The sequence below is a fragment of the Mixophyes fleayi genome, chromosome 1 (assembly GCF_038048845.1).
Source record: "Mixophyes fleayi isolate aMixFle1 chromosome 1, aMixFle1.hap1, whole genome shotgun sequence".
Lineage (NCBI taxonomy): Eukaryota > Metazoa > Chordata > Amphibia > Anura > Limnodynastidae > Mixophyes > Mixophyes fleayi.
The window spans coordinates 208,498,608-208,521,399 of NC_134402.1; the positions used below are offsets into that span (position 1 = coordinate 208,498,608).

The window sequence follows — 22,792 nt, forward strand, 5'->3', positions numbered from 1 at the left end:
TCCGGTTCAATAGTCCTCCCCCCTCCCCCTTCCTTTTCTCTCTCTCTCTCTCTCTCTCTCTCTCTCTCTCTCTCTCTCTCTCTCTCTCTCTCTCTCTCTCTCCCACTTTTCCCTTTCCTCTTTACAGGGCGTTGACCTATCCTAATCCGGAATACCTCAAAATAGACCTCGGGGTAAATGTATGAATGTCCGATTTCTGCAAGTTGCCGGAAATCAGCGAGTTTGCAGTGAAAATTTAAAGGGGCGATGGCTTGTAAAGGCAAATTTACCCCCTGGAGTCTCTTTTTGTTTGTTAGTTTTTTCTCCGGTTTATCTGGAACCTTTATAGAATAGTCCACAGTTCTTGTTCAAACTTTTTAAATGTTTATATGTTTGATTTGTTTCGGCCTCTTTCTGCTAGCTGTTTATATTGTGTTATTTATATCACTTTGATTTGTTATATACTCGTGCTGTTTCTCTCACCCACGCTAATCTCACCCGCACCCATGTGCTCTAAATATGCGCCAAGCACAGATTTTGTCAGTTGTCTTCTACATTTCTACTGCAATGCCATTGCCCCCACCAAGTTTTCCACTACCAAAGAGATGGTGTCACGCAACCCGCCACATCTCTTTTTTCTAGGTCCTGTAGCTAACATCGAGATCAAGACTGCTTTACCTTTGCATCCCCTTTTTCCTTATGTGTCTTCCCTTTTCCACATCCAGCTACTAGACTCAAATAAAAGCTTCAACCTCATACAAAGTAGAGTCCCACTGACTATTGACTCGCAGATATCTTACTCTCTTGGTAGATATGTCATTCTTAAAGGTACCTTAAACCAGAATCCCATAACCTTAGCCTCAATATATGCCCCAAACGTGCAGCAGAGAGCTTTTTGCGCAGATTTCTTACAGCGACTTTCTTTACTTGAAGGTGATATAACTATTATAGGAGGGGACTTTAATACTATCCTAGACCTAATATTAGATAGATCTACCCAAACGCATATTTCTGTGGGACATTCCAAGGAGTCTAGTAAGTTGAGGAACCAATTGAAGTCATTCAATTATATGACGCCTTACGAGTTTTATATCCCTCTTCCAGAGACTACACTCATTATTCAGCCCCCCATGACCTGTACTAAAGAATAGATTATTTTTTTGTTGACCACTTGACAACCCAGAAATTGGGATCTTCCCGATGCCCTGGTCTGATCATGAAGCGGTTGAGCTGACTCTACATTTACCCCAACTCCCTCAATCATGTTCTAGATGGTGACTTGATGAGTCTTTACTCCTTAAGAAACAGCATATTTCTCAGATATCTCAAGCTATGACAGATTACGTTTCCCAAAATGTTTCCCCAGAGATATCACAACCTATTCTCTGGGAAGCCCATAAGGCCACCATACGGTGTATCCTTATCAATTTGGCATCACAGCAGAGACAGAAAGAAAAAAAGAGAGCATATACGGGAGCTTGAGCAACAGATACAGCAAGTTACATCTCGTCACCAAATTAACCCTAAAAAACAACAGTACTCCAAACATCTCTCTCTTAAAGGACAGCTAAACCAAATATTATCAAAACAACATGAAAAAATTCCATGTGTTCTCTTCTCTATGATTCTCAAAAGATTGTGCAGCGGTTTTGGGACTATTACGCCTCTCTTTACAATTTGCGTCCAACAGTGGATGATCCAGCCCACCTTAATGCAAATATTAAGAGCTACCTCCAAAATTGCCCACCAATTGGTCCCCATGGTCACAGGGTTATTTAGCTTGGTACTTAAAGAAGGCAAATTTTATGGAGCCACCACCGGAGCGGGGATTGCAGTGATACCTAAACTGGACATAGATCCAACTGAAGTGGGTAGTTGCAGAACCATTTCTCCTCTTAATTTTGATTTAAAGCTTTTTGCTAAAATACTGGCTAATAGACTGGGTACTGTTCTCCCCTCACTAGTCCACCCCGCCCAAGTTGGATTTGTCCCGGGACTGCAATCTTCAGATAACACCAGAAGAATAATAGATCTAATTCATATAGCTAACAGCACATCTCTCCCTGCTTTGGTGGTTGCATTAGAAAGCATTTGATAGAGTGGCCTGGCCATTTATGCAGCAGACACTAGTGAGCATGGAGATCCAGTAATCTTTATGTAAAGGGATTTCGGCACTATACCATAACCCCATAGCTTCAGTTCTAGCGAATGGTCTTACATCCTCTCCCTTCAGAATAAATAATGGCACTCGCCAGGGATGCCCCTTATCTCCCCTACTTTTTGCCCTTATTATGGAACCTTTAGCAGTTAGAATTAGAAACAATCATCACGGATATCCCCACGATTTCTAGAGGCAATAAGATAGCATTGTATGCTGATGATGTTATACTTACTTCTCTGCCCAATCTCTTTAAAGAAATTTCGATCTACAGTTCTCTTTCGAACTACAAAATAAATGCGGACAAATCTGAAATTTTAGACGTTAATATTCCTCAACATATTACCCAACATCTTAAAAACAATTATAATTTCGATGGCAACATAATAAGATTAAGTATTTGGGAATTTATTTAACTAAGAGTTACTCCTCCCTATATGCAGCCAACTTTCCCAGACTTATTAATTTAATCAGGTGTGATCTAACTCAATGGAATAAATTTCATATTTCCTGGATTGGAGGCCTGATATCCATCTTGCACCAACTGATTAATAACTTTGATCAGCCGGACAAAGACCCTAATGAGCTTGCCTGGGAGCGGGACACTGGTGAGATTCTGACTCCTAAAGAATGGTGAAAGATTAGAGTTAATATAGCCAAGACATCATTATCAGTTAGAATAAAAGAAAACTCTTGTAAGATTTACTACAGGTGGTATTTGGTCCCCTCTCGTCTCCACACTATCTTTTCTGTTTCTAGCGACCGATATTGGAGGGGTTGCGGTTTGCGAGGTACCCTGTTGGACGTTTGGTGGAACTGCCCTAAATTGCAACCTTATTGGCAGCAAATTCCATTACTCAGGTTAAAATGCCTGAATTCTCCCTATATTCCCTCCTCCCTAGATGGCTCCAGGACGCTACTCGTCCCACACAAAAACTCATCAATCATATTTTTATTTTAAATGCATCTAAATGTTTAATTGCCACTCTCTGGAAAAATACCTCTTCCCCCTCGTTCTCAGCCACTGTCAATAAAGTCTGGTCAATTTATAGAATGGAAAGCATCACAGCTTTCCTCAAAGACAAGCCAGTACATTTCCAAAACACTTGGTCTTCTTGGACGAATTACTACAATGCTGAACCTCCTTTAACAACTGTTTGACATCTCCCCGTTGTCTTGACACATGGTCCCGACAGGCTTTGAAGGTTTTTCACACATTTAAATCACAGAAATATTTAACTTAGTTTCACCTTCTTACAACCATATGGGTTAGTTTTCCTCTTCTTCATTACCTGATTAATGGAACAATGAGTAGCATATCATTTTCTTCCCCCTCCCCTCCCATATTCCCCTTTTTTCCCTCTATTGTTTGTCTCCCCTTTCCCCCCAAGAAACGAAAATAAAAAAGCAACATTCTTGCTTTTTAATTATAGCTTATTTATTCTCCTTTTTCTACTTTGAGTCCTTTTTAATGTTTGTAAACATTTCGTGTTTCACATGTATATTTTATTTTTATTCTTTCTTTAGGTATGTTTTACCTATGTTGTTTTGTAAAAACCTTAATAAAAATTACTTTAAAAAAAAAAAAAAAAAAAGAATAAATACATTTCTGATCAATCAACACCTAACTTTACTTCTGGATGATATTTCCATGATAGTTTCTAAATACCAGTATTTATATTCAGAGTGGCTGGAGTAGTATATCTGACTGAAGTAAGAGAAACTTTTCTCTGTGATTTTTGTTGAAGACTGCCCTACTACACAAGAGTATGTAAAATATGATTTTGACTTTATAAAGATTGTGGCAGGTAATAGTAAAGACCCACCATCTAGTAACACCAGCAGGATATATGTGTATACACTATAAAAAAAGAAACTTGCAAGAATGTATGTATTGACGTGGGGTTACAAAAGGGAAAAACGGTAATTAATGTGTTTTGGAATATGCAGATATGGTTACAAATTTTAATGGGTTTGCTATCATTTATTTTGTGTTTGTGATGCCTGTTTATTTCTACATAGTATTGAAGCTTTCCTTATTTCTAAACTGGTTTTATTGTAGTTTCACTTGAAGATTTATATATTGATTGAATAGTTGCATAGTTGAACTATGAAGTATCCTCAATGGTTATTCATTTTACTTCATCAAGGTTTTCTTGGGGATATGTGTGCTAGACATTTTTCAGAAAAGCAGGAATTAGTGAAGGATTTAAATGACCTAAATGTTATCCTGAGTAATTATTAATATGTTTTGACAAGAGACTTTAGACTATGAGCTACATACATAGCAACTAGGGATGTGCACCGGCGACTTTTGAGGTCTCGTGTTTTGTGTTTTGGATCCGGATTTTCATTATTTTTGGGGTTCGGATTTGTCTCGCAAAACACTTGACGAAAGGTCTCGGTTCGGATTTAAGGTTTTGGATTCGGATTTTTTTTGGAAAAAACATAAAAAGTTTAAAAATCAAGTTTTTGGGCTTATTTTCACTCCTATGCTATTAGTAACCTCAATAACATTCAATAACAAGCATTTCCACTAATTTACAGTGTATTCTGAACACCTCACAATATAGTTATTAGTCCAAAACGTTGCAACGAGGTATCTTTCTGGACTGCGTAGAGGAGTGGGTCACCACAATATATATAATAAGAAAACCATCAACTTGTATGATTCGCACCAATAAATGTACCTGGACTGCGTAGAGGAGTGGGTCACCACAATATATATTAAAAACCCTGAACTTGTATGATTCGCACCAATAAATGTACCTGGACTGCGTAGAGGAGTGGGTCACCACAATATATATTAAAAACCCTGAACTTTTATGATTCGCACCAATAAATGTATCTAGACTGCGTAGAGGAGTGGGTCACCACAATATATATAATAAGAAAACCATCAACTTGTATGATTCGCACCAATAAATGTACCTGGACTGCGTAGAGGAGTGGGTCACCACAATATATATTAAAAACCCTGAACTTTTATGATTCGCACCAATAAATGTATCTGGACTGCGTAGAGGAGTGGGTCACCACAATATATATAATAAGAAAACCATCAACTTGTATGATTCACACCAATAAATGTACCTGGACTACGTAGAGGAGTGGGTCACCACAATATATATTAAAAACCCTGAACTTTTATGATTCGCACCAATAAATGTACCTGGACTGCGTAGAGGAGTGGGTCACCACAATATATATAATAAGAAAACCATCAACTTGTATGATTCGCACCAATAAATGTACCTGGACTGCGTAGAGGAGTGGGTCACCACAATATATATTAAAAACCCTGAACTTGTATGATTCGCACCAATAAATGTACCTGGACTGCGTAGAGGAGTGGGTCACCACAATATATATTAAAAACCCTGAACTTTTATGATTCGCACCAATAAATGTATCTGGACTGCGTAGAGGAGTGGGTCACCACAATATATATAATAAGAAAACCATCAACTTGTATGATTCGCACCAATAAATGTACCTGGACTGCGTAGAGGAGTGGGTCACCACAATATATATTAAAAACCCTGAACTTTTATGATTCGCACCAATAAATGTATCTGGACTGCGTAGAGGAGTGGGTCACCACAATATATATAATAAGAAAACCATCAACTTGTATGATTCACACCAATAAATGTACCTGGACTACGTAGAGGAGTGGGTCACCACAATATATATTAAAAACCCTGAACTTTTATGATTCGCACCAATAAATGTACCTGGACTGCGTAGAGGAGTGGGTCACCACAATATATATAATAAGAAAACCATCAACTTGTATGATTCGCACCAATAAATGTACCTGGACTGCGTAGAGGAGTGGGTCACCACAATATATATTAAAAACCCTGAACTTGTATGATTCGCACCAATAAATGTACCTGGACTGCGTAGAGGAGTGGGTCACCACAATATATATTAAAAACCCTGAACTTTTATGATTCGCACCAATAAATGTATCTGGACTGCGTAGAGGAGTGGGTCACCACAATATATATAATAAGAAAACCATCAACTTGTATGATTCGCACCAATAAATGTACCTGGACTGCGTAGAGGAGTGGGTCACCACAATATATATTAAAATCCCTGAACTTTTATGATTCGCACCAATAAATGTATCTGGACTGCGTAGAGGAGTGGGCACTGGGCACCACAATAAAATATATAAAAAACCTTCAACAGGTCTGCATTACACTGCACATACGGCTGCTCCTCCATCCTCTCCATCATATACATGTTGGAGTTTTAGCGTGTGACAACCTCTTGTTTTTGATAATGTCAGTGCATTTTGAATATTTTTCAATTTGCCCCACACCACTGAATGTACTTTATCTATGATACGCATCTATCTATCTTGACTGCGTAGTGTGGTGGCCCCGGTACACAATTTGGTACCGAGGCCACAATATAATTAAAAGACCCTCCACGGGTCAGAATTCCACCAAAAAAGGGTATGGACTGCGTAGTGTGGTGGCCCTGGTACACAATTTGGTACCGAGGCCACAATATAATTAAAAAATTGGGCATCAACTGTCACCGTTGTTTAATATCTGATACACCTAAATATGGACTGCACAGTGGAGTGGCCCCGGTAGTAAATTTGGTGCCGGGGCCACAATACCTCCTCCAACTTCCAAGTGTAGTGTTTATAAAGACAGACAGCGTCGAAGTGTTATTAGTTGACTTTCTTAACCCTAAAATTGTCCCTGTTGCAAATATTCGTACAATGGACAGTTACTTTTTTATTGAAAGACTCAAGCTTTCAAGTGTAGTGTTTATAAAATATAAACAACAATACAGTAGTTTTAGAGCACGTCAATACCTCTTGTTTTAAATTGTGACAGGGCATTTTACTTTTGGTTTAATTTCCTGAATTTGTTTAAATTTGGTTTTACTTTTTGAACATGGCAAACGACTGTTGATTGGTCATATAATGCAAAAAAAAAAGTTCCAAGATGGAATTGTCCTTGGGCCCTCACACCCACCCTTATGTTGTTGAAATAGGACATGCACACTTTAACAAACCAATCATTTCAGCGACAGGGCCTACCAAACAACTTTGGCTGAAATGATTGGTTTGTTTGGGCCCCCACACCAAAAAAGCTATTCATCTCTCCCTGTACAGACTAAACAGTCTCTACTGAGGCAAGATGTCGTCCTCATCCTCAACCTCTGATTCCTCTCCCCCTACAGTGTGTACTTCCTCCTCATCACACATTATCAATTCGTCCCCGCTGGACTCCACAACCACATGTCCCTCTGTAGTATCTGGAGGGCAGTGCTGTACTTCATTGAGGAATTGATTATTCATTTTTATAAACATCATTTTTTCAACGTTATGAGGAAGCAACCTCCTTCGCCGCTCACTGACCAGGTTCCCCGCTGCACTAAAAACTCTTTCCGAGTACACACTGGAGGGGGGACAACTCAGGTAAAATAGAGCCAGTTTGTACAGGGGCTTCCAAACTGCCTTTTTTTCCTGCCAGTAACAATATGGACTGTCTGACATGTCTACTTGGATGGTGTCAGCAAAGTAATCATCCACCATTTTTTCTATTGTGACAGCATCCAATGCAGCGAGAGTAGACATGTCTGCAATGGTTGGCAGGTCTTTCAGTCCGGACCAGATGTTATCAGCATCCCCGCCAGTGCCTCTTTTGGGAAAACTGAGCTTTTTCCTCGCAGCCATAGATGTGGAAGAAAATGAGGGTGGAGCTGTTGGCATGTCACGATCCTCTTCAGAGGACAATCTCCTGACCAGCAGGTCTTTGCACCGCTGTAGACTTGTGTCCGCCGGAAACAGAGACACAACATACGCTTTAAACCGAGGATCGAGCACGGTGGCCAGAATGTATTCCTCTGACTTTAAAAGAGTGACCACCCTCGGATCCTGGCAAAGCGTACGAAGGGCTACATCCACAAGAGCTACATGCTTGGTGTAATCGCAATGGCTTACCAGCTCCTCCCTCACTTTCTCCAGCTGCTTCTGCAACAGCCTGATCAGGGGAATGACCTGACTCAAGCTGGCAGTGTCGGAACTGACTTCTCGTGTGGCAAGTTCAAATGGCTGCAGAACCTTGCACAACACGGAAATCAGTCTCCACTGCGCTTGACTGAGGCGCATCCCCACTCCTTTGCCTATGTCGTAGGTGGCTGTGTAGGCCTGAATGGCCTTTTGCTGCTCCTCCATCCTCTGCAGCATATAGAGGGTGGAGTTCCTGCGCGTCACAACCTCTTGTTTGAGGTGATGGCAGGGCAGGTTCATGCTTTTTTGATGTGTCTCTAGTCTGCGGTAGGCACTGGCTGAATGCCGAAAGTGTCCAGCAATTTTGCGCGCCACCGCAAGCATCTCCTGCACACCCCTGTCACTCTTGAGGTAATGCTGCACCACCAAATTAATGGTGTGGGCAAAACATGGGACGTGCTGAAAATTGCCCATATTTAATGCCCGCACAATGTTACTGGCATTGTCTGACACCACAAATCCCCATGAGAGTCTAAGTGGGGTAAGCCACTGGGAGATAATTTCCCTCATTTTCTCTAATATGTTGTCAGCGTTGTGCCTCTTATTAAAGCCTGTAATACACAATGTTGCCTGCCTTTGCACGAGCAGCCATTTTGTAGTTGCTGCTACTGATGCAGCTGTTGCTGTTGCTGCGGAAGGGGATGCATCTACCCAGTGGGCTGTCACAGTCATATAGTCCTTCGTTTGCCCAGAACCACTTGTCCACATGTCCGTGGTTAAGTGGACAGTGGGTACAACCGCATTTTTTAGAGCACTGAGGACACTTGATCGTACTTCTCTGTACATTTTTGGTATCGCCTGCCTAGTGAAGTGGAATCTCGACGGGATTTGGTACCGGGGACACAATACCTCCATCAACCCTCTAAATCCCACTCCACTGATGGCGGACACCGGGCGCACGTCTAACACCAACATTGCAGTTACAGCTGCAGTTATACGCTTTGCAATAGGGTGACTACTATCGTATTTTGTGGTCATGGCAAACGACTGTTGGACGGTCAATTGTTTTGTGAAAGACTTAGCGGTCTTACGACTTCCCCTCTGGGAAGATGACCGACTAACAGCAGCAACAGCAGCAGTGGCAGTAGTAGGCGTACCGCTGCAGGATTCCTCGGATGAATCCCGTATTGAGGAGGACTCAGTCTGGCTGCTGACTTGGGCTGCAGGACTGAATCTGATGGAGATTGTGGAGGAAGTTGACGAGGAGGGTGTTGCTGGTGTGTATCCAACTGGACCACGGGATTTAGGTGTCCCTGTACCGATGAGGGTCCTAGCCCCAGTTCCTGAACTAACCACTGAACTATGAAGGTTATTCAGGTGACGTATAAGGGAGGATGTTCCTAGGTGGGCAAGATCCTTACCCCTGCTTATTTGAGCTTTACATAAGCTACATATGGCCATACATTGGTTGTCTGGATTTGGATAAAAATAACTCCAGACCGAAGAGGTGCATTTTTTGGTTTTCTGACCAGGCATGACGATGGGCTTTTTCATCCCATGGACATCAGCTGTTTCCCCCCCTGGTGCCTCATTTACAATAACCACATCACCATCCTCATCATCAAGTTCCTCCACAGCGCCAGCTACATCATCAATAGCCTCCTCCCGAGCCACCTCTTCCCGTACAGTGATGGGAAGGTCAGGCTTGACAACCACCAACATCCTTGGACTCGCCTTGTGGATTTGTGATAATTTCTCTTTAGAAGGCAGAGTTGTTTGCTGTTTTGTTGCTGACAGCATAACTCTCTTCAATTTTTTGTAGGGGGGGGAGGAGGAGGAGGGCTAAGATCCGTGGGTGAAGCTGAACCACTAGTCATGAACACGGGCCAGGGCCTAAGCCGTTCCTTGCCACTCCGTGTCGTAAATGGCATATTGGCAACTTTACGTTTCTCCTCAGATGATTTTAAGTTTCTCTTTTTGCTACTTTTTCTTAACTTGGGCTTTTTGGATTTTACATGCCCGGTACTACGAGATTGGGCATCGGGCTTGGAAGACGACGTTGATGGCATTTCATTGTCTATGTCATGACTAGTGGCAGCAGCTTCAGCATTAGGAGGAAGTGGGTCTTGATCTTTCCCTACTTTATCCTCCAAATTTTTGGTCTCCATTATATGTAGCACAAGATACTGCAGAATGTGTGAACTTGGTAATATTGCAGTAACAATGGACTTATACTGCTGGATTGGTTTTGCAAATTTGGTTATAATTATATATTTTTTTTTTAATTTTTTATTTTTTATTTTTTTTTACTTTTTTTTTATTTTTTAAAAACTTGGGAATAATGGGGAAATTACTATGCCCTTAGAAGCACAGAGCACAGGACACAGCACCACTGGACTGAACAGGACACGGCACAGGACCCTGCAGCACTACGGAACTCAGCAGGACAGAGCACAGGACACAGCACCACTGGACTTTTACTGCTGAATGTGTGAACTTGGTAATATTGCAGCACCAATGGGCTTATACTGCAGGATTGGTTGTGCAAATTTTGTGGTAAGTAAAAAAATTTAAATTAGTTTTTGGTATTTTTTAAATAACTTTTTTTTATTTTTTTAAACACAGGGGAATATTGGGGACATAACTATGCCCTTAGAAGCACAGAGCACAGGACACAGCACCACTGGACTGAACAGGACACAGCACAGGACCCAGCAGCACCACTGACCTCATAAGGACAGAGCACAGCACACAGCACCACTGGACTTATACTGCAGAACACAGCACAGCACAGCACAGCACAGAACTAAACAGCACAGCACAGAACTAAACAGCACAGCAGCACGAGATCTACCAGGACAGAGGACCACCTAACACACCCTCCCTCTACCCTGATCAATGCCCGAGTGAAGATGGCGGCGACTAGCGGGGAATTTATAGGATCCGAGTATCGCGAGATCCGACAACGGGATTATGAGTCAGAGCCTCAGTTTCAGATTTGAATTTGGCGCCAATACCCGGATCTGTCTCGGATCCGACTCGGATCGGCAACGTTCGGGTGGGCTCGGATTTCAGAAATCCGAGTGCGCTCATCTCTAATAGCAACTACATCAGCTAGATTGGATTATCTGTTATTTCATGTATTGTAGATCAGACAATGAAAACAGGTAAAGGAAATGACTGATAATTTATCAAAGTAATCACATATTCAGAACTTAGAACAGAGTAGAGAGAGGGGGAGGGAGGGTTGAGATCAATTCTGACTATCTGTATGGAGTTTTTATGTTCTCCATGTGTTTGTAACGATTGATGTGAATGATTATATAGTCTCTGTAATACGTAGAGCCTATATAAATAAAACAAAATGTATTTCCATTGGTGATACAATGATGCCCTGTTCTCTTCCCTCCACCACTGTGGTTCTAGGTGCTTGGAAGCATGGAGATAAATTCTATTGTTCTTCATAATCTTTGTCACAATAATTCTTAGTAATCGTTCAGTTCAGAATAGTTCCTGATAACGTGATAAGACCCATCAATGGTAAATATTACTCTCTTATCCAAGATGTAAGCAACTGTGATAGATTGCCTTTCTGTTATATATGGAAAGGTGTATGTAAACAGAAGACAAAGACAAGTTATAGAATACTACTCAATGCAGAGAAGGCTGGAATAAGTACATTTTAGGTGGGGCTACACTGGGTTTAAGTAGCATTATCCATCTAACAAGGAGACTACAAGGGAAGAACAGCTTCAACATTTCCACTATAAGAAAAGGGGAGTGAATCGTAAAAGGTGAAAGGTAGAAAGATTGAGGTTCCTTTAGTTGTCTGGTATCTGAGATTGCTAAAAATGCCCAACTATCATAATCATCATCACCATTTATTTATATAGCACCACTGATTCCGCAGCGCTGTACAGAGAACTCACTCACATCAGTCCCTGCCCCATTGGAGCTTACAGTCTAAATTCCCTAATATACACACAGAGACTAGGGTCAATTTTTGATTGCAGCCAATTAACCTACTAGCATGTTTTTGGAGTGTGGGAGGAAACCGGAGCACCCGGAGGAAACCCAGGCAAACACGGGGAGAACATACAAACTCCACACAGATAAGGCCAATGATGGGAATTGAACTCATGACCCCAGCGCTGTGAGGCAGAAGTGATAACCACTTAGCCACCGTGCTGCCAACTATCTGGAGAGAGAACTTCAGTGCATCGCTAGCAATGTGCCTGATATTGCAAATGATATTGTCACACGCCGGCCCCATGGACGGGCACCGGCGCTGTTAACTTCCTCCTGTAAGCGGTGATCCCGGTATCCTGATTACACCCTTGGATAACATCCCCTATCTTGCCTCTTGCTCTGCACATGTGCTAGCCATCTCCCCTCTCTTATGACCATCTACCTGTTCCCATTGGTCCTGGCATTTTGGAGCACTATCTAAACCTCCCACTTCCCTCTGTCTGATGCCTGTTCTTCGAGTTCATTCACTCTCTGTAAGGACTCGGCTCCCTTCGGTCTGACTCTCCTGCTGTTGCTCCAGTGTGGACGCTACCTTTCACGATTTCTCCTACTACCGCTCTGAGTTACCATCATCGGATCAGCTTTAGTTCTACACCACTATTGCCTCTATTGAACTGTCGCTGCACCAGTGACTCACCTGCTGTTGCTCTGGGTTACTATCGTCCGGATCAGCTATAGTTCTACATCGCTATTACCTCTATTGAACTGCTGCTGTACCAGTGACTCACATGCTGTTGTTCTGAGTTACCATCTCCAGATCAGCTATAGTTCTACACCACTAGTGCCTCTACTGAACAGCTGCTGTCCCAGGGATCCTCCTGCTACTGCTCTATGTTAGTATCGTCCAGTCAGCTATAGTTGTACTCCTCTATTACTCCACTGAGCTGCCGTCATCCTTCCTTTCTGGCTCGGCCCACCACTCTGCCCAGCACTCATCCAGGGGGCCGCGACCTGTCGATAGGGGCAGCTAAGTCCATACCCCCTTAAAGGGGGTCGCTGGCGAACACCACCTACCCGTTAGACTTCACGCCGCTGAATGAGCAGTATCACCCGGCAGTTACAAGGGATCCACTAAATATCCGTTGGATTTTGTGACAGATATCTATCAAAATGATGTAGAAGTCTTTTTCCAGACTTTTAAAAATGTGACCCATTGTTAGGCCTGGTAACCTCTAAATGGGTCTCATTTATTGATCCTTCCTTAACTGGAGAAGCTCAGAAAGCTTATTATGATCTCAACCAGAAGCCAGCCAATGACTTACAAAAACTGAAGGTAGAAAGTCTTGCTCAATTAGGAGTGACATCTGCAGCCTAAGTACAATAATTCAATGCATAGAGGTATAAAAGGGATCTCTCTGCAAGATCAAACGTATTTTATCTCTTACACATGGGTAAATTTGTCTATAACCAGAGAGTAACACAGCTTTGTGGAACTCCTTGCACTGGACAGTTTTCTATATGCCTTACCATAAGCCAACCGTGGGTAAAACAGAACATTCCAAGTGATTGTGACTTTTGTTGAAACGTATTTTGCTGGATGTGACATCCTGTGACAAGATAATATAGATTCCAAGGTTGTCAAGGTTTATGCAGTAGTTCAAGAAGAACAGTTCCTATTAAGGAAAATGAGCCCAAAGCTGCCTAGACAAACCAAATAACTGGTAAAGAAAAGAAAAGTAGTGAATGGATGAAATGAAAATAGACACATTACTATTCCATGACCAACTATGCAAGAGCATATGGATGTTAATGTCATGAATGCATATGGTGTAAAATTTGTGCAAATGCATATGATAGCAAAAATTGTGGATGTTGCCAATACATTTGTTGGGGTATATCTAATTGGATTGGCGGTCAAAATATTAAAGGTTTCATTGATTCAGGTAGTGCAAAAACCATGAAACACATGGGAAAAGTAGGCATGTCTACATGGTAAAGTCGGTTATCATCCTACTACTCATCTCATGATAGGACCTGTTATTATGGAGGTAATATGACTCCCAGTAGTTGTGCCAATTGTTTATACTGTGAAATCTAATACCCTTTACTTGCTTTAAAGAGTGAAGCAAGGTGAATACAAATACATAGGCCCACACCACAACAAAATATGATAAAAGGGACCTGTTTGAGATATTTAGTTTTTAAATACTGAAATTGTTGGACCTCCTGGAATACTCACAAACAAGGAGGCTTGATAAAAAAAAAAGAAAAGAAATTAGTTAAAAATATGGCCTCAGGTATATATATTTTGAACGAAACTCAAATAGAGATACAGGCTAATATACAGTGGGTTGTAGACTAGAAGTTGGAAATGAGTTGTTGCAGAAATCCATAAATAGAAGAAGAAACACACCTACCTAAAAGTGAAAGTGTTTAATCTTATCACAGTTTTGGATCTTAAAGTCTCAGCAGGAAATTTTGCTTGTGAAAGGCAAGTAAACCAGTTTCAACAGTCTCAAGTTGATGTATCGATTTTTAATGGAGTTTCATTTAAGGGGAAACAGAACGGCCTTGGGTCCTACTTTATTCTAAGTAATGACCTGTTGTCTGGGGTCACTGGAGAACGGGATTCTTGCTGAACAATTGTTACTTCACTCATAGATGAGTGGTAATACTATAGCAGCCACCTTTCCCGTAGAGCTAGTTGCGCTCACAGGTACTTGAATGCCCCCAGGAATTAACTCTTAGTGGAAGCTTATATACAATACTGCAGCAGGTAGTTTGGAGGTGGAAGCCAAGACAGAAACAGATGATCAGACGCAGTCATTGGTCAGGGATCCATAGCAGGCACAGTACTCAGGGACAGGCCAAAAGGGTCAGGGCTGGCAGCGAGCAGGAAATTCAGAAATGAAGCCAAGGACAGGGCCTGATCAACCAACAGGATGATCAGGCTGCAGGACCCAAAGAGAGGGGGTTGCAGCGTGGGCACACAGAACATTTTTTCTCTTTCTTTTTTTTTTTGCGTTACGCATCACCCCCCCACCACCAAAACTTCTGTCTAGCTTACTTATCGGGCCGCCCCTGATCTCAAGGAGACAGCCCAGAGTCAGCCTATTACTCACCTGCTCAAACTAGTTATTCCCCAATCATCCAACAGACGGCAACTAACAGCAAATCAGAAGCAGTTAGTTGCCATCAGTGCAGGCGTTGTGCGGTATTTAGTGTGGTCACGTGAGATTTTAACATCTAACTAGACCACACTAAGCAGACAGACTGCGTCCGCACTGCAAGAAAGAAGCAGCACCGGAGCATTGCACGTGACAGAAGAGGACCAGACCGGCAATCCACAAGGTAAGTCAAGACGGTTGTGTGGGCATGATTAATTTCCTCTATGAGGGGGAGAGAGATCAAGACTCGGAGGGGAAATAGGCTGTCGAGGCGTGATTATTTTCCTCTATGAGTGGGGGGGATCATGACTCGGAGGGGGGGGATAGACTATGGGGGCATGATTATTTTCCTCTATGAGGGGGTAGATCATGACTAAGGTGGGGGGAATAGGCTGTGGGGGCATGATTATTTTTCTCTATGGGGATTATTTCTTAGGTGGGAGTAAATAGGCTGTGGGAACATGATTATTTTCCTCTATGAGGTGGGGGGAATAGGCTGTGGGGGCATGATTATTTTCCTCTATGAGGGGGGAAATCATGTCTCGGGGGGATGTGGATAGACATTGATGGCATCATTATATTTCTATAAGAGGGGGAAAAAGGAAGTGTGGGCATGATTATTTTCCTCTATAATGTGGGGAGATCATGACTGGGGGGGTGTAAGCTGTGGGGTATGATTATTTTTGTCTATGATGGAGGGAATTCATTACTCATGGGGGGGGGAATAGACTATGGGGCATGATGTTTTTCTCTATGAGAGGGGAAATGGCTGTGTGGGCATGAATATTTTCCTCTATGAGGCGGGGAAATCATGACTCGGAGGGGAATAGACTTTGAGTGCATGATTATTTTTCTCTATGAGGGGCGGAATAGGGTGTAGGGGCATGATTATTTTTCTCTATGAGAAGGGGGAGTTCATAACTCAGGGGGAATAATCAGAGGAATTATTTTCCTCTATGGGTTGGGAGATCGTGACTCGGGTGGGGGTGTGAATAGGATGTGGGGGCATGATTTTTATTTATGAGGCAGGAGATCATGACTTGGGAGAATAGACTTTGGGTGCATAATTATTTTCCTCTATGACGGGGGATAGATGGAACATTGTAAAGATACATCATAGTGCAACCTATATATGTCCTGAAGTAGTAAAAACACTCCTATGAAGCAAATTTGTATAGGACCTTATTACAGCAGAATGACGTATTCTCCAAAAAGTCAATATGTCCACAATGGCTGTAACATTCCAAAAGTCTCTTCCACAGATGTTCCATAAAAATAAACCAAGGAATCACATTATAGCGTAAACAGAAGGTACATTTCTTGGATTTATACATATTTGTAGAAGAAGGGAAACTATTTACAAAAAATTACATTAAAATAACGGAATCAAATTCCTTCATATCTATGGAGAGCAACCACTATGAGAAGCGGCTTGAAAATATCCCTGTAGGACAGTTCCAAAGAGTTAGGCGTAATTGTACCCAAGTGGAGGTGTATAAAGACCAAGCACAAAACCTCAAAAAACAAGTCATTGACAAAGGGTATAAAAAAACCATTTGGAACATATTATTGCAAAAGTACAAAGAATGGAAAGGAAGAGTCTTTTTCTACCCAAATCCAATCAGGATGTGTCAAATAACTATCAAGGAAAATAATTAGGTATACATTTTATCACTAAGTACAACACCTATTACAAAGATGTAGAATTTTTATTAAGGAAACAATGGTCTATCTTAAGAAAAGATCCTGAAATAGAAGATGTTATACTGTTATACTGAAACGTCCACGATTTATATATAGGAGAGCATCCACACTGAAAGATATTCTAGTAAAAAGTATAATTTCTAAACCAACAAGGGCACTAAATCAATCAAAAGGTTTCTTTAGATGCGGTTCTTGTACAGTTTGCAAAAATGTGAAATCATTAACCTCCACCAAATGGGTGGAGGTTAAATCTAAGACCACAGGCTTAGTGTATAGAATTGATTTCATTACATGCAATACAAAATATTGCATATATTTAGTTGAATGCAATTGTGAAAAACAATATATTGGAAGAACAGAACGTAAGTTGAAAGAACGTTGGGGTGAACACGTCAGAAACATAAAAAAAGGATATGAATTGCACTCTCTATCACTACACTGTAAGAATGAACATAAATGTGACATTTCATCTATAAAATATTTTTGTGATATAAAATAAGTTTGGGGAGATTGGAGGAAGAGGGATTTAAAAGTTGAACTAGCCAAAACAGAAATTAAATTGATTTATTCAATGGGGACTTTAGTACCTAATGGCCTGAATTCAGACTTTGAAATTATGTGGTTTTTATAATCCATTCATTTAGTGTGAGTTTCAGTTACTTTGTTTAGTTCCACAATCGTATAAGTCCATCCCTGCAGGGGAAGGTTTTCCCCTGTCTATTTAAAGTTTAGAAAATATACATTATTTGAAATGCCCTCTAAGAATTTTAATATGTATCATATATGGTATTTTCTGCTCTCCTCCTCTCCCTTTCTCCATTAGTCCCCTTTATGTGTTGGGGAAGGGGGTGTTAAGGGCAATTGGTTCACATAATGGGGTCTCTGTAGGATGAATGCGGTGTTTGGTGAAGACATACTTTATATACAATCCGCATTCTCTCCTTATGTAATAGTATGTTAGTAAGGATAGAATTACCTTCTATACATGTATGGTGGGCAGCACAGTGGCCTAGTGGTTTGCACTTCTGCCTCACAGCACCGGGGTCGTGAGTTCGATTCTCAACCATAGCCTTATCTGTGTGGAGTTTGTATGTTCTCCCTATGTTTGCGTGGGTTTGCTCCGGGACTCTATGATTGGATGAAAGGGGTGCATATTAGTTTATTATTTTGCACAACTTAAATACTGGCTGTTTTTGCATTTAGCACACAAATACTTGATAGCTTTATGTGTACACTGCAATTTAAAGTTGATTTAGGACATGCAACATCGTTATGCCCAGGTGCAAAGTAACACATTTTTTTGCCTTTCCTTTATGAATCAGGCCCTGTGTGTTTTATGTATTAATTAATATTTTACAATTGTGTGTGTATATATATATATATATATATATATATATATATATATATATATATATTATATATATATATATATATATATATATACATACTGTGGCAAGAGCCCGCTACTGCAGAAGCACACGAGTACAACTTCTTCCTTTTATGGTTCTTTATTGTCAGGATGTTAATAATGTTTTGACACCGTATACTTGCACAGCAACTATGGAGACCCTCAACGCTTACTATACATAGTCCAGCTCTCTGTCCAGATCAGCCAGCTAGGCCAGCGTTGATCTCCCTGAACAATAAAACAACCAGGGTTTTATACCTGACACTCCTCCCACAGGCCAAGCTTGATGGACAGGTGACACACCCACCTTCTCTTTAAAAGGAAACGCCCATCCCTGGCTCTGTTTAGATTATCAGACCCACCCTGTCTGTTTGCTGAGAGGAAGCAGCTTTTAAATCATGTAAGTAAACCAATTTTAAACTACACATATGTTTTTAACTGGTTTAATCTCCACCTAGGTACACAATGTTTTACTCTACTTCCCTGCTTTCTCTGCATATTGCTAGCTAAATGCCTCCTTTTGTTACATATACCTCCCCCTAGCGTCTCCAAGTAGGGGGACGCGGACTTCGCGAGGAGCGCATATTTTCGTGATAACGCATCTGCATTTTTTTGTAGAATCCCAGGCCTATGTTCTACTGAGAACTTGAAAGGTTGTAGTGCCAAGAACCAGCGGGTTACCTTGGCATTTACCTCCCGGTTGTTCTGCATCCATCTTAATGGTGCATGGTCTGTTATTAGGGTGAACTCTCTGCCTAGGAGATAATAGCGCAGAGTTTCTGTAGCCCATTTTATGGCGAGAAACTCTTTCTCCACAGTGGCATATTTTTGTTCCCTTGGAAGCAACTTACGACTTAGGTACAGGACAGGAATTTCTACTCCATTCTTCTCCTGTGACAAGACTGCACCTAAGCCAAAACCAGAAGCATCAGTTTGGAGGAAGAACCTCCGGGTAAAATCTGGTGCTTGTAGAACTGGGGAGGAACAAAGAGCTAACCGAAGATCAGACCAGGCGGTTTCTGCAGAGTCAGACCAGGTTAATCTATCTGGACAACTTTTTTTTAACATGTCCGTGAGTGGAGCAGCTCTAGTGGCGAAGTGGCTTACAAACCGCCTGTAGTAACCTACTAAGCCTAAAAAGGTTCTTAACTGTGACTTTTTCTCTGGTCTTCATCAATTTTTTGACTGCCTCCACTTTGTCTAGCTGGGGTTTTACATGCCCTCGACCAACAATGTACCCCAAATATTTGGCTTCTCTCATGGCTATGGCACATTTCTTTGGGTTAGCTGTTAACCCTGTGGACCGTAATGAAGCTAAGGCCGCCTCAACTTTGGCTAAATGTGATCCCCAGTCTGGGGTATAAATTACTATATCGTCCAAGTAAGCAGCTGCATAAGCTGTGTGAGGTCGTAGCAATTTATTCATAGCCCTTTGGAAGGTGGCATGTGCCCCATGCAACCCAAAGAGTAGGACTTTATATTGATAGAGACCATCAGGGGTGGAAAATGCAGTCTTTGGCTTGGCCGTGGAAGTCAGGGGAACTTGCCAATAACCCTTTGTTAGATCAAGGGTTGTTAAACAATTGCTGCCAGCAAGATTTTCCACTAGTTCATCCACACGTGGCATCGGATAGGCATCAAACTGCTACATACTGTTTAGGCGCCTAAAGTCATTGCAGAACCTAATTGTCCCATTGGGTTTCGGGACAAGCACAATGGGACTATTCCATTCACTAGTGGACTCTTCAATTATATCTAACTGGAGCATCTTCTCGACCTCCTTTCTCACGTCCACCCGTCTGGCTTCTGGAATACGATATGGCTTCTGCTTGACAATGACTCCTGGCGCAGTGACAATGTCGTGTTCGACTAAGGTAGAGCGCACAGGAATGGAAGAGAAGACATCCCTGTTCCGGCTAATCATTTCTTCAGTCTGTTGTCTCTGCTGAATGGACAAAGCTGGCTCTATGGGCACTTCAGACTTTTCAATGGCAGTACTCACTACCTGAGGAGAGGTTTCCTCATCATGCCAGGGTTTAAGGAGGTTCAAATGATATATTTGCTCCTCCCTTCTCCTACCTAACTGGTGGACTCTGTAATTGACAGGACCGACAGCCTCTTGAACTTCATATGGACCCTGCCATTGGGCTAAAAGTTTGCTTTCCTGGGTAGGAACCAGGACTAGGACCTTGTCCCCAGGCTTGAAAGATCGAACAACAGCACTTTTGTCATAACTTTTCTTCTGTCATTCCTGAGCCTCTTTTACATGTTGCTGCACAATGGGCCCTATCTTTCCTAGCCTCTCATACATTTGGGACACAAATTGTACCAAATTTGGCTCTCTAGGACCTTGCTGCTCCCACCCTTCTTTTAACATATCCAAGATACCCCTGGGCTGTCTCCCAAACAATAACTCAAAGGGACTAAACCCTGTTGAAGCTTGAGGTACCTCACGGATGGCAAACATCAAATAGGGAATAAGAGTGTCCCAATCTTTTTTCTCTTGAGCCACTGCTTTCCTGAGCATGTGCTTTAATGTGCTGTTAAAGCGTTCCACCAAGCCATCTGTTTGTGGATGGTATACAGAAGTGTGAAGTGCCATAACCCCTAGCAACTGGCACATGTCCTTCATCAGTTTAGACATGAATGGAGTACCCTGGTCTGTGAGAATTTCTTTGGGTATTCCCAAGCGTGTAAACATCAATACAAGTTCTTTAGCTATGGTGCTGGACTTTATGTTTCGTAGGGGAATTGCCTCTGGATACCTGGTTGCATAGTCAAGCACCACTAGTATATATTGATGCCCACGTGCAGATTTTTCCAGGGGCCCCACAAGGTCCATAGCTATCCGTTCAAAGGGAACTTGTACTATTGGTATTGGAATGAGAGGTGCCCTGTACATGGATTTGGGACAGGTTCTCTGACAAATGGGACAGGACCGGCAATACTTTTTCACTGCCATGTGTACACCGGGCCAGTAAAACCTAAGCATAACTCGTTCCCGTGTTTTATCCTCCCCTAGGTGTCCCCCAGAGACATGTGTATGTGCTGCTTTTAACACTAGGGTTACATGGACCTGAGGAACCATTAATTGTTCTACTTTTTCCCCCTGTACATTAGCAACTCTATACAAGAAATTATTTTTAACAATAAAATATGTTATACCTACTGCAGGCTGGGCGGCTTTCGCTACCCCATTTACCTCAGTCACACCTTTAAAGGCATGTTCCAAAGTGTCATCATTAAGTTGGTCTCGAGCAAAGTCCTGCAAAGGAAACAAAATTGGTATTGCGGACCAGTCCGTATCCTCACTGACAGGCGGGGTGGGCTCATCTGTGACATCACCGACCAATGCTAGTTTGGACTGTCCATGTTTCCCCACAGTTGGATGCTTTTGTGGAACTCCTGCTGTGACTCCCAGGATGGCATTCTGGTTTGGCGGTTCCCAAAGATCGATGTCCAGATGTTGTGGATTCTTAGGCGGTTCCTTTAAGACCGGGCTTCCGACCGTTGCATCAGTTGCCGGCATGTCCGGCCGGATCCGCTCACCGAGGACATCATTAAACAGTGGGAAGTCTCGCCCCAAAATGAGTGGATATGGGAGTTTAGGTGCTATGGCAGCTACCACCATAACAGTTTTGTCTTTGAGTGTGACTGGTAGTATTGTTCTTTCATACTCCTCTGTTGTGCCATGTACGCAAAGAACTTTAACTTTGGGCAACCGAGAAGTTATGGTTTCGGGTAAAGCAGAGCTGGAAACCAATGAGAGTTCACTCCCCGAGTCAACCAAGGCCAGAACAAGGTTTTGGTTGATTAGCACAGTCACCCGGAACAAACAAGGACTTCCTGATGTGGGACTCATGGTAAAACAGCTTGGAAATGCAGGTCCAATATGTGCTACAGAACAGTCCATGGATTCCTGTAGTTTAGGACACTCTGCCTTAAAGTGGCCTGGCTCACCACATTCAAAACACTTCAGATTAGACAGCTTTGCACCTGGCCCTCTGTCCGTAGCAGTTTTGCCATTGGGCCCTGTGGCAAAGATTGTCAAACCTGGCTTTTGGCGTGGCAGCGGCTTTGGCACAAATGCAGGTTCTTTAGTCATTTGCTGTAGCGCACAAAACCTTTCTACCACGGTGGCAAGCTCTTCATAAGTTTGTGGGTCTGATTGCAGAACCCACCTTTGCAAATCGCGGTTCTGCCCCCGGATGCAGTGATCTATCTCCAGAACTTCAATAATCCGAGAAGGCGAATTCTCCTCAGGCTGCAGCCATTTCTTTAAAATTTTAGAAAGCTCAGCCACTTGCGCTCTGACCGGTTTTTCTTTATCATAGCGCCATTGGTGATAGCGCTGGGCTCGGCCTGGCCTTGAAACTCCAATGCGAGCCAATATCTCAGACTTTAGACACAGATAATCAGAG

At 42.2% G+C, this 22,792-nt stretch overlaps 1 protein-coding gene across 4 annotated transcripts in view; it reads right to left on the reverse strand.

Annotated features, from left to right (window-relative positions):
- ATCAY (ATCAY kinesin light chain interacting caytaxin) overlaps positions 1-22,792 on the reverse strand; it is a 343,094-nt gene that overhangs the window by 99,860 nt on the left and 220,442 nt on the right. The gene's annotated exons all lie outside the window — the stretch shown is intronic.